The sequence below is a fragment of the Tinamus guttatus genome, unplaced genomic scaffold (assembly GCF_059628265.1).
Source record: "Tinamus guttatus ecotype Peru unplaced genomic scaffold, ASM5962826v1 Tinamus_guttatus_pri_ptg000710l, whole genome shotgun sequence".
Lineage (NCBI taxonomy): Eukaryota > Metazoa > Chordata > Aves > Tinamiformes > Tinamidae > Tinamus > Tinamus guttatus.
In genome coordinates, this window is record NW_028289244.1 from 6,733,146 (window position 1) to 6,746,230 (window position 13,085).

Below are 13,085 nucleotides of genomic sequence, written 5' to 3' on the forward strand. Positions count from 1 at the left end.
GGATTGAGGAAATGCAGTTATTGGGGTCTGAAAGGCAGCAAGGGGTTCCATCTGTGTGTGTAGCCACACCGTGGCAGAGATGCCTTCTTCAAGTGGACCAACATAACTGACAACTTGAAGAGAAATATTCCCTTTTCACACAGCTTTTCCATATATTAAGTGCTCAGGAGATGGGGCTTTTGTGATTCTGCAGCAATCATCTTATGCACTTTAAGAGCTGCAACAGTCCTGTTTTCAGATGTTTTAGGCAGTGGTCATACTTTAGATGGTGAACCCGGTGTTGATTGGATAATGCCAAAGCATTTTCCTTGGTTAACCAACCAAGGGTCAGCCCTCCCTTCAAACTGTTCTTTGTTATGTAGTTGCGTTTTTGTTTAGATTGTAGACATAGAGACTTTGGGAGGAGAAGACTAAATCCAAAAGTGAAGATTAAAAAAATTCCAACATAATTTCTCCCTGTTCAATGCTATTTTGCACATTGAATTCGAGGTGGTAATTTGGTGTGCTTCATGTGATAAGATTTACCGCTTTCCCACTTGATCTAGCACACGAGGAAATGAGTGACACCAAAAGGAGCGCTGTGGAACACAACATGCCCATGTGGTCGTTTGTTCCTTTGAAAGATTTTGATAGAAATGGAAGAGGGAAAATAGGAATATTCCTGGAATGCTGTCATTTACTGACTTTTCTCCTGCTAATTTAATCATGTTATTGAAATGGCTGTTTTGTCATCTGTGTAGGGCATGTTCCTGGGGAAAGGCTTCATTCTTTGGGGAAGTAACAGCCTGCCCAAAACCCAATGAAAATGCAGTCACTGCATTTCCCTTCCTGGCATTCCTGAGCATGTGGTTTCCCCAGCATCTCTGGTTCATGTGGGGTAAAACTTTCTTTTGCTTCTTTTGCTCTTGTGCTTCTTTGACCGTGATGCTCAGATGGGCTGGCACTACTCGATATAAATTAAAGGTATTGGAATAATGTGTAGTAGAATAAAGCTGACCGGCATCACCTTCCAATATATTCTGGTTGCCTTAGATACTGTAACTAGGGAGAGTGGGTTGTGGTTATGCACTTAGCTTAAGTTGCTGCCTGCACTGAATGTAGGACAACATAGGACAAGTTGGACATACGAGTTAACCGGTAAGTTTTAGGGGGACCATCACCACAGATGAGGTGAAATTGGCTGTTTTATTTGTTCTTCTCATCTGCAGGTTTAAGACAGAACAGTGATTTACTCTCTGGAGGCTGGTCAGGTGCAATCATGGCTCCTTATTCTCAGTCCAAAATGTAATACACCATTCCCACCATTGACCCAGCTTTTAAAATAAAAAACAGCCTGCAAATGCATTATTCATTTTTGAGATAAATGTTAGAGCTAGGGAAATAATTGTAGTCTAAAGAGTTTCAAGTACATTTCCCTACATAATAGCTTCTTGAGTTAATATATATGCTACAGTTAATATATATTACATTTTAAAATAGTTTTGTTTAGTTATATGTATTTAAGCATTTAAAAGTGGCAAACAGATTACTTTCATTATTGAAGCCATGATGGAAAGAAGCAATGCAATCACAATGTGCATTGGAGAAAGGGAGCAGAACAGGTTTTTCCAAACTTTCTTCCAAAACCCCAGTAGTTCACACAAACACTAGTTTTAGTGGGAGCTGTGCAAACCCCAGCAGATCTGGTTCGCACCAGTCTAAAATCAAATGTAGTGGAGTTTGATGAAAGGAGAGGTTGATTTACATTGAAACAACAGTAATTAAACTAGAGGTACAATTTACTCTATAACGAGACTGAGCCAAGGCCTCATGTCAGCACGTTAGACTTCTAGTTCACATGTAACCATAAATCTACAGTATGAAGGTTATAAAACTCTTTTCACCAATATTTGTCTGCCTGAAAAATCTATGAAGCATTAGCAGCAGCTTGAAGCTATGAAGAGGAACCATTCAGCTTAATTTACATGTAAAATATATACAGTACAAGCCACAAAAAAATTATCTCTCGATGCTTTCCCAAGATATAAGTATTTGATGTTGTTTAGATTTTTTCCTGTTCTCTTATGGAAGGTTTTCTAGTCAATTAGAGGTGGGTGGAAACACGTTTTCTGCCCAGCACTATACCAGAGCCGTAGAAAGTGATCAAGTTGAACAGATTTAAAAACTAAATTTATTATTGAAAATGAGATTTATAGACATTTTTTGTTAGAGTAATATGTTGTGTTATTGATTTCCTCAAAATAGAATATACTGGTATGGACTATTAGAAGCTGTAAGGATGTAAATTCCTGAAGATTTTATTATTCCATCACTTTGAAAGGGATTTATTCAGCTAATTCATGCTTATGCTGATTGGAAGGAAATATGAAAGTCTCTGTATGCTGATAGGGAGAACTGACCTCTTAATTCTTTGCACTATAGCATTATAGGCTGATATTCTCTGGTACGAAATGCTCTCTGGGGATTTTTTTTTTTAAATGGAAAAGCTATCTTGGATCTACCTGATTCTTCAATATTGAAAAACAACCCTGCTGGGTCCAACAATGTGGCTCTCTTTAGACCTTCCTTTAGACCTTCCATAGTTGATGCAGTGCTTTTGGGCCCAACTGTGTAGACGTATCTCCTGTAAGACTATATCTGATTTTATTTCATATGGGAGCCAGTCAAGAGAATGAAACTCAGTGAACTCAGTGACAATATACCTTGCCATGAAATTCAGTCGAAAAAGAACTGAAGGGCTGTGTGGTGCAATCCTGCTCACCTTGCTCATGCCAGAATTGCAGAGCTCGACAGAAGTACTCGTATAACTTCAGTGAGTAAAATTGTCTGGTTTATTGCAATTAAGTTGAAGTATTTTTATCTTTTAATGGAGGTAGAATTGCATAATCATTGCCTGATAAAAACCCCTACATCCCTTAGTCATGATCATAACTTGACAAAATTTTAGAGATGTTGTATTTACATAAGGTAAGGACGAAAGAAATTCTTAGATACATGGTGCAGTCAAAATCATCTATGCGACAGAGCCGTTCACGTTAGCAAAAGCTTCTGAATGTTCTTGTGATTTTTTTCAGTAGACTCCAGAAAAAAATCCCATTGCGAAGAAATGCAAATACAAACAGGAACCATGGAAATCACCAGGGTCTACCACGTATACTTAATAGTGTCGTTCTCATAGCAAACACATAACTAAACTTCTGGCACCAGCATTTTAACTTATGCAAAGTAAAATTTTAATAGCCCTTGTAGTCAGTATATGCAGCAGAACAGAAATTCAGCTTAGTACTACTTAACATGATTTTCTTTTTGCTTACAGTGATTCATAAATAACTTTAGGAAGTGAATCTGATGATGATAATAATTATACTAGTGCTGTATTGCATCTAAAGACTTCTTCCAGAATAACAAATAACCTGCTAGAAAATCTCTGAGAGCTCTCTATGCCTGCCTACACTAATAATACAGTGCAGCTTTGTGTATACATAGCGTTTTTAAAGGTACTTTTATGTTAATTATCTAATTAAGCCTTACAGTTCTCTTTGGAAGTAAGTAGGTATTATTATACCATTTTATGGAGGTGGAAACTGAAAAGTAGACCTTGATGTCATGACATCTAATGTTACGCGTTTTGCTGGAGTGTTAGGTGGGAGCACAGGCACCCTAAATACCCTTTAGAAAGCAGAGGGAAGGTCGACTGTCATTGCAGGTGACTTTTAGGGATTTAGAAATTCTCCTGTGCTCAGCGTAGTACCCAAGATTTTCCACAGTCTTGCGGCAGAGATCCACTGGGTTTGGCTACCGCATTCTGAGATGAGTCCTTACATACAGAGTAAATAAAATATGGTGGGGGAAAAAAAAATGAAGATTTCTTTATCTTGTGCTTGTGAGAGTTTCAGCAGCTCAGTGTTCATCCCTTCCCTGCAGGATCTGACTGCGGATTAAAAGGAATCCGTCCAAAGGGCACAGGGCATGTTTGTGCTGCAGCCAGGACAGGCAGTGCTAATTGTCATCTCAGCCAGTGCTCCCGTACAAACTTGGCAGGGTGAACAATCTTACCTTCCTCCTCTCAGCGGCCTTCACCTTCACGGTGAGCCACATCCAACCTAGCGAGCTTGCTGCATTGCTTGCAGCGTTTGCAACAACTCTGTGCAAACATCTCTGAAACTGCTAGCAGACATGTTTAACATAGGAAAGGGAATTTATTTTGTGGGAGTCGGCTGGTATTGATGGCTCTCTAATGGAGTGATCCTCCTGTGGAGAAAAGACATGATACTTAATGAGCAGCACGCTGCAGGCTGTGTCAGTCTTTGCTCTGCTTACTCGTTTTGGTTGTAACTTTTTAATTTCCCATGGCTGCAAGCAGCACTGGAAGATCTTAACAGGCAAATGCTGCTCATAAGGCACAGGTTAGGGGTTGCTGCTTTAATATATCTTATTTCTTCTGACTTTCCTGCACAAATTCAATAAATAATTCATTACATGATTTGGCTGATAGAGAGGGCTTTCTTCTGTGCTTGCAATGATTCAGTCATCGCTTTTATCTTTCCTTAGTCCTTATGCAGAGTTACTGAGTGACTTTGCTTGCCCAACGGGAGCCATAGTGCTGGAAATATAAGGCCTGGCTACTTTAGAAAAAATTATAATCAACTTAATTATGCTGTGATTAGCACAAGAAAATGCTATGATAAAGGAGATTAAGAGCTACATCCATGCTCAGCCACTGTAACTGGAAATAATTCCCCCTGCATTGAAAAGTGGGGCTGTGAGCCAGCTCCATGGGGCTGTCCCTGCCAGGGCAGCTAAACCCACCTGCGCGATGGATCCGCGCCCTGGCTTGGACCCGCTGCTCCAGCGGTGCCGCAGCGCGGCGGGTCGCCTGCTCAGGCGCATTATAGCAGGAAACGGGTCACTTAATGGCACCACTTGAACCTGCCAAGAAACCTCTTTTTCCTCACATTGACATATTTCCAATAGAGAAAGAGAGAACATTATCATGCTCCTATTTTTCAGGAAAAAAAACAGGTGGATCTTAAAGGACAGACCTGTTACCGTGGTTGTGAGTATTTGTCATTCCCCTGAAGACTTCAAGGAAAGTATGTGCAAGGCTGAAAAGATAGTAGAGCATTTCTGCTTCCTTTCAAGTGCTTGCTGCAGGGGAAACCACGTGCACTTCCTTCTCATGTTCACTGCCGTAATGATGTGTCATGGCATTGAGCTTCCAGGCCTGGCTGACATGGATCAATTATTGGAATTTGGTGGGCCACCTGCTCAGGATACTTTTGTAGTATTTCTGAAAGAGCTGTCCCTGATGTGCTGACAGGAGATACTTTTATTTTTCCTCCTATGGAAGTGTCGTCCACGTTGAATTATAAAATGAAACATTGCCATGCTGGCAATGGGATATCAGGTGTGTTTTTGAATAGCACAGGATGCCTCTCAGTGTGAGAAGTACAGAGTAAATAGTTTGGCTCAAAGTATATGCTGAAACATGAGAACAAAGTTATATTTTCACATATAAGGGCTCCTTTGTGCTTGAAACAATCACGTATGTGCAAATAAGGGCTAATTCACATAGCTTACTGCAGGTCTCGTAGAGTTTAGGGGTGATGGGCCGCTGCAAGTGGCATTAGTGTCTTTGCAATGTCTCCACAGCACATTCCCACCCGCAGCGCTGTTGCTGCTTCTCAGCAGCGGGTTAATTTGCTCCTGGGTTGATTTGCAAGGGGGAAGCGCTGGGCTCGTGTAGCTGCCCTGCACGGTGGCAGGTTTTCCTCTGCCAGAAGGGAAACGTCAGGAAGGGCTGTACGTTGAAGATGTATTAACTTCTCCCACCCCGGAATTCTCCAGCACTGTTCTCATTATGGGGAGGGCTTGTTTGTCATCCTTTTCCCACTGGATGCAGTTTTACTGACAGTGACATGCTGATATTTTAAATATCGCTTTAGAAACATCTGGCTATTTCAACCAAGACATCCACTAGGGATTCATTTCATTAATTCAAATAGCAGCTATTGGTATTTTTTCTTCTTCTAGCCTTTTTCTTCTGCCTAGGAAAATTGTCTTAAGATATACAATCATGTTTTCTTGAATATATCAACTCTGCTCTTCATGTCCTTTCAATATTCAGCCATACAAAAGACTGTTTTCATTCATCCAAGCAGCCTTATGTGGCGAACACCCTCTTTTGCTTGGTGTTTTTCTGCACAAGGCTTAGTGGTAGTTGGGGAAAAAAGTCCTGAATGCTTCAGTTGTCTCTCATATGGGGTATTTGTACTTACAAAGTTGTGATGTGTGTAGATCAGGCTCCTTTAAAGCACAGAAAAAGTGCAACTATTTATATGGATGACTTCTTGCAGCTTGTTCAGTTCCACTTCAGACGAACTGAAGAAGTGTATATAAATGTATATATTGCTGGTTACTTGTCATTTTCCTGGGGGGAACTAAGCGTGACCAGACTGCATTTTGTCTGAGCAATGCTCAGTCAATGCAGACCTGCAACCAGGTTTGTATTCCTAACACTCCATCAAAGTACCGATTTGGCAGCTCCTGACACTTGGATCAGTGACTAAACTTGTTTCCCTGTTGATAACAAGTCATCCAGAGTTACAGCAAAACATGGCTGCTAGACCTGACAGATCTTCCTTTGCATTGAAAATAAAATACTAACCTTGCAAGGTCGTTTGAGAGCTGTCACTGAGGAAAGGGTTTTGCTCTGAACCCTTATCTGGGTCAGAACTTCTTAACATTTCTATGGTATTTATTTGAGGATCTGAAAGTGCTTTATAAATATTACGTAATATTAGATAATCTCTCTGCTCTGCTGAGATTGGTAAAATAGGATTTTTCTCATTTTGTATTTTAAAAGTTAAGTAACTTGTCTAAAGAAATCTATGGTAGGGCTAGGGATAAAAGCTGATTCCAAGTTGAAATGTGAGATAATTCCACATCGTAAACAAGCTGGAACTGACAGGAGGAGGGAAATATTATTTAAGTTGGAGAGTAGTACATTATTTTTGCCAGGATAGAGCAGAAAGGGTTAGACCTTTCAGTCGCTTCTGTTGCCGTTCTAACACTGGGGACCGAAGGGAGTCATTAGCCTGATTCTGTTCCTTAAAGGCCATTAAGGTCTATTATAATCTCTGTATAGCCAAGTTGCATCTTGCTGCACGGTGCCTGGGCCTGCCTACCTCAGACTTCTTTTGGGGAGCCTGAAGAATGACATTTCATGATTACCCTAAGCTCCTTCTATTGTACAGAGGCAGCAAAAAGATCCCGAAACATTGAACTCTGTTAACCGTGTGGTTCTAGTCTCATGTACAATCGTACCTGGCGTTACCTGTTCTCTGTTCTTCCGGCGTCCCCTTGCCCACCGTCCCCGTTGACGCCTGGTTGCCGTTCCTGTGGTGTCACGTGGGAGCTGCCTTGGTGGTCACGTGCGGACCTGAGCTGGTTTCTCCCGGGTGATGTTTTTTTGGTTGTCATGTATCCCTTTCACGTCAGTCATTCTCTACATGACCTTCTTGCTTTTGATTTCCTATTTGCAGTATCAGCTTTTTCAAGCAAAATCGATGCTGAGATGAATAATTAATTTTTACATATTTAATTAAGTTTTCAGCTGCTCCAATACTTTTCATTATCTTAGCATGGTCTCTTGCTGAAACCAAACAGTACAATGAAAAAAGCTGTGATTAAATAAAATATAGCTTAAGAAGTCCCCTACAAGTTCTTAGAGTAATTGGAAGTTCAAGGATGCAAAGCTAAGACACCCAGGTATTACACACAGAAAATAGGCTGTAAGTATGAAAGAGCTGAGAGGTTATTTTCAGAGCTGCTTTTTAGTACTGGAAATGTTTAAGAGCCAATTTTGAAGGGCTCGGGAGACTCCAACATCCTGGGCCAGGCTACATCATTGCTACGATTCCTCTTGTTTCATCTCATCCTGCTGCCGTCGCTCTGCAAGGTGGCACAGTGGGAGGGATAGAGGATGCCCGGGTGCAAGCCCGGGTTCTGAGGTAGGAGACAGATACTGCTTAACCGTTGCCTGCTTATTTATGTCCTGCAGTTCTGAGTGGCAGTGGACTGTGCATTTGAAAGATAACTGGAAATGTCTGTCAGCTGGCTTAGAAACAGGAAGAATGTCTGTCTCATGCAGTAGCTGCTTGCTATGCTGCACCTAGCCCAAGGGAAAGGCGGGGAGACGGATGGAGGGGGAAGCCGGGAGACTTTGCCCAGGTTGGGTCAGAAATGAAATGGCTAAATGTGCTCCAGCTACCCATGGCAGAGTGTGTTCCTGCTCCAGATCTGGGAGTCAGGTATGAGCAGCAGTTGTCTTATTGAAGGCATTAATTGGGATTCCTGTCGGCGTGAGTGTGTGCAAAGATTTGAGGAGGCTTTTGCTGTGTGAACTCAAGGTTCTTCTAGTGCATGTTTGGCTTTTATGTGTGGATTTCGTAACTTATGCTCAGTATTTCAGCAAATTGTGCGAGACTCCAAATCATGAAGGTAAAGGCACTTTCAGTGACTTCTTAAAAAATATAAGCAACAGTGAACACATTAAGTGGAAAGCTGAGAGCTGTAAAAAGAAAACTATTGAACATTAGTGATACTGTGTGAAGTAAGAAGCCATTAAAAATGGCCGGGAGATGATCTGTGCGGAGACGAGCCGGCGCGTGCGGAGCCGGCGTTTGCCTCCTCCTTCCGCCAGCCTCCCGGGCCGGGATGGGCCGGGATGGGCTGGGATGGGCTCAGATGGCCGGGATGGGCTCAGATGGCCGGGATGGGCCGGGATGGGCTGGGATGGGCCGGGATGGGCTCAGATGGCCGGGATGGGCCGGGATGGGCTGGGATGGGCTCAGATGGCCGGGATGGGCCGGGATGGGCTCAGATGGCCGGGATGGGCCGGGATGGGCCAGGATGTGCTGGGATGGGCCGGGATGGGCTGGGATGTGCTGGCTGCTTCCTCCCAGCGCTCGCTCTGTCTGCTCTTCACAACACCGGTGCTGTGGGGAAAAAAGCGAACAAAAAGACCAGGGTAGTGTCAACACTATAATCTTTTTGCCCGCAGTGATACATCACCACTGTTTCCTTGGCCTGGGAATTTCATCCATGTAGTTTCTGCCTGGGTGGGAGCTGGAGGTTTCTACAGTTTTCCTTCTTTTCTGGGGAGCCACCAGCCAGTGCCTGGAGAGGGAATCCCCAGAGACTGATTGGTGTGAAAACCCATGGAAATGGTGCGGGAGAGAAGGGGGAGCGCGAGCTACGGGGAGGGATGGCGCTGAGGACAGTGCCATGATGTGCAGACCAAATTACAGCTCCAGCTTTGGCTTCTTTAAATGGGTATAAAGTCCCATGTTCTTCACTCAAAAACAGGGGTTGTAGCTTGCAAAGTGATTTAAATAGCTTTCCTTTTAGAAATATCTGTGTAGCATGACTTGGGTGATTTACTTTATAATGGCTCAAAGCCAAGAGCATAATGAAATTGTGAGCAGAAAAATTACTCTAGTGCTTTTTCCATTTTGCTATCTGCTGATTTATTAGAATTGTCTTTCCTTCAAATAATTGTCCCGTTAACCCATCTGTTGCCAGTATCTTGGGAAGAGAAATAGACGGGTGAGATGGAGAAGCAGGGAGCACCATTCCGCACGGGAGCGGAGAGCCAGCAGGATTAGGCTTGGCTGCAGTTCGTATTTGCAGGAGGAAAAAAGTCAGTTTATGGAGTCTAAGGCATACCCGTTTCTATGGGGACTTGGCAAGTTAAAAGCCCAAGGGGTAGAAAAAAAAAAGAATATATCATTTTGTGGTGGCATATCTCCTACTCTGACACGGGATGTTGAACCTGTAGGCTTATAAGAATGCAGGTATTCAACCCTCATAGGGATCCACTGCCCCGTGAGGTCGTGCCTGTGAGTAAAGCGAGTCGTCCTGCCGTGGTTCGGGAACGCAGTTCTGGGTCTCCCTGCCCGGGTTTCATCAGTGGCCACATCGAGCTAGCGCAGTGCGTGTGCTCACAGTGGTGTAGAGATAATGAGATAAAATATGGGGAACCGGTGACATGTTAATATGCCCCTTGTGGTGCCTTACAGCTCTAATCTCCCAGATAGCAAAAGATAAAAGGAGGAGAGGAACTTGGTCTTGCTAGGGAGGCGTTGTGGTAAAGTCCTTGTTCCTGATCCTGCTACAAAAACCTTGCTACCTGCAGCCTTTTTTTATAGCAGGCAGAAAAAAAAATCACTGCTGTTGAACGTTGTATTTGCATTTGCAGAATATTCATCTAGGGAACAAAGAAAGCACCAGAGGAATGTGATTAAGGCTCGTTTTTCTTAATGAGCCAGTAGGAAATAATACCACAATCAGAAAAAGCGCAGGGTTTTTGACAACGTGGAAATTCCTCTTCGTGCATTGCTAGCGAACTCCAGCCTTAGGCAATTTCTCACCTTGACTCAACAGCAGCTCCTAGCTCTGCTGCAATTTCTTAATCAGTGGCTATTCAGAACGGCTTCATCTTCCCAACCTTTCCATTGTAGGGACAGAGTAAGAGCAGTCATTAAATATTTCCTGTGTCTGTCCTTCTAAAATGTCAGAGTAGGGGAGAGAGAAATAATGGGGGAGTTTGGGGGAATTTCTGGTTTAGTGTCTGGCAAGCTGCTTAACAGCAATAAAAAAATAAATAAATAAAATAGTGAAGTTGATGCAAAGAAATGTCATTGATCTGAACACATTTTTACAGCAAATTAGAGTTTCTGGAAGATTTTCCTAAAGAGAGATTACAAAATAGCAGTTTAATGTGTTATGAGAAAGATTTGGATGAGGTTACTTACCAGCGGAAACAGGCTGGTGTCTGAGATAGCAGACACGTAGATAACTGATATTGCTTTTAAAACGGAGGTGTTTTCTGTTCTCTGGAAATAGTTCAGGGCCGCCTTGTGCTCGGCAGCTTCCCGGCAGGGCTCTGGGATGTGTGCGCCCGCGGACGCATCCGCGCGCGTGTCCGTGGCACAGCGGGGCACGTTTGTTGTTGGAGCTGTTTCTTCCATTCCCACCGCTCAGGGATGGAACAGGCCCCTGCTGGGCACTACTGGTGGGTGTCCAAAAGGAAAGTTTCAGAAGACCAAAAAAAATCTGCATCACGTTCTGAAAAGTACACGGGCTATAGACAGTGTCACAGGCGGTGTTTCGTCTCAGCCACACAGGTTTTAGGGTTTTACTGTCCGTTGCTGTTTATGGTTTTCTGCAGAATAATTTGTACCTGCTGTACATTTTTTTTTTTTGGCCTTAATTATACAAAGAGTGCAGCACAAGTAGAATTTCAGTTCTCTTGCCTTCCTGTCTGCTTCCTCATATTTAAGAATCCAAAAATGTTTACATAAAATAAGTCCCAAAAGAAGACCATAAGCCTTCACAAATAGAGTTAAAATAATATTCCAACAGGGAGGAAACTTTGCAAAAGGAAGTGAATACTAAGAGAAGAGCTAGTGATTGCAGGAAGGATCCTAGTGTGAGTTAAGGTTGATCTGAAGGCAGATACCAAGTGAAGGTTTTGAAATTTTGAAAATATTTGCCACACAAGAGTGAGAAGGGGTGAGAGAGAAGCCCGACTGCCTTGGACTCGCTAACGAAGGACCTGCCAAGAAACAGACAGTGAGAAGAAGCCCAAGTACCGCCTGCAGCAAAATAGCTGTCTTTGTGCGCCTGGATTCTGTGCATTTTCTAGCACCCCTGCAAGTTACAGACAATCAGAATATGCAGATGTTCGTGCATCCTCTACAGTAATATGGGAATGCTCCCAAGAACGATGCTGCCTTTGGGGGTCGTTTGCTTTGGCTTCCTCTCTGGGCACAAATGGAGTGGCTGAGGAGGCAGCCGAGGAGGTCTATTGGAGTAACCAAAGCGGCTTCATCTTCAAAGATGGATCTCGTTTGGTGGATCTCATTTGGTGCATCTGATTCCTTGAGAAGTGACTGCTTTGATAAGGTTTGGCACAAGTCCTTGAAATGCGGTTTGAAGCCAGCTATAAATCTTAAGGCTTAAGATGAACAGAAGTAGCAACCTCTTTGGAAACTGGTGTCTGTATTCAAGTAAGCGCCGAGATCGGCTGACAGGGTAGACACAGGGTACGTTGCGCTTGGACTTGCTGGTCAAGACAGAGAAAGTAGATCTGCAAGGCGCCGAGAAAACGTGCAATTGTCACAGAAGAAGTTTTTCTTCTTTGCAACAGAGTCGCAGCTTGCGGGAGAAGAACGTCGATCATTTCAAGTCCTGTAAATACAGGTTATGCCTCAAAGTTGTATTGGTTTGAAAGTGTAAACATTCTTCCTGATATCTTGACTATTAGAAGTGAGAATACTTGCCTGTGTACTGATATTTGGTATTCCTTGCTCTGAGCGGAGCGTAAAAAAAAAAGACAGATCAAGCTTTTGGGTTTGTTGCTGGCTAAAACAGACTTGGGCCTTTGAGCCATATCTTAATTATTTCTTACCATATTCTGTTTCATCTGTTTTTTTTCTTGCTGCTTCCATTGATGCCTGGTAGATGGCATTAGCGTATTACAGATTTCTTAGCTCCATTTCTTATTGGAGGGGTTTTATTTTTCATCCATTTCACATAAGATAATGCTGTCTTATGCTGGCAAAGAATTTTTAAATCATTTTTTTCTGAATGTTTCAGTTATGTTTTGACTAAATACTCGCATCATTCAACATGTCTCGTTTCCTCCTCATTGTGCTGTGTAATTATACCACTTCTACAGGACATCAATCATCTAGAAAGAAAACAAACTTGGTATCTTAGGGCAACTTTAGATTTAGAAGCTACATTATATTGTACGTTATATTGTACACTGCTTATGTGCAGTACGTTTTATTTCGTATTCTTCAGGCTTAGGCAGAAGATAAATTTCTGAGCAAAAAGATGATCAGATACTCCGTGGTAAATGGAGGTGTTTGTGCAGTTGAAGATGCATTGGACTGCGCTGGAGAGACAGCAGAAAGGAGCTCCACAAATGTCTTTTGTCGTACAGATAAGCTTTCTTAACTAGTTCTAATGATAACTTTGTACTCCCCTGTGAAACTTGATGGCACTTCCATGGC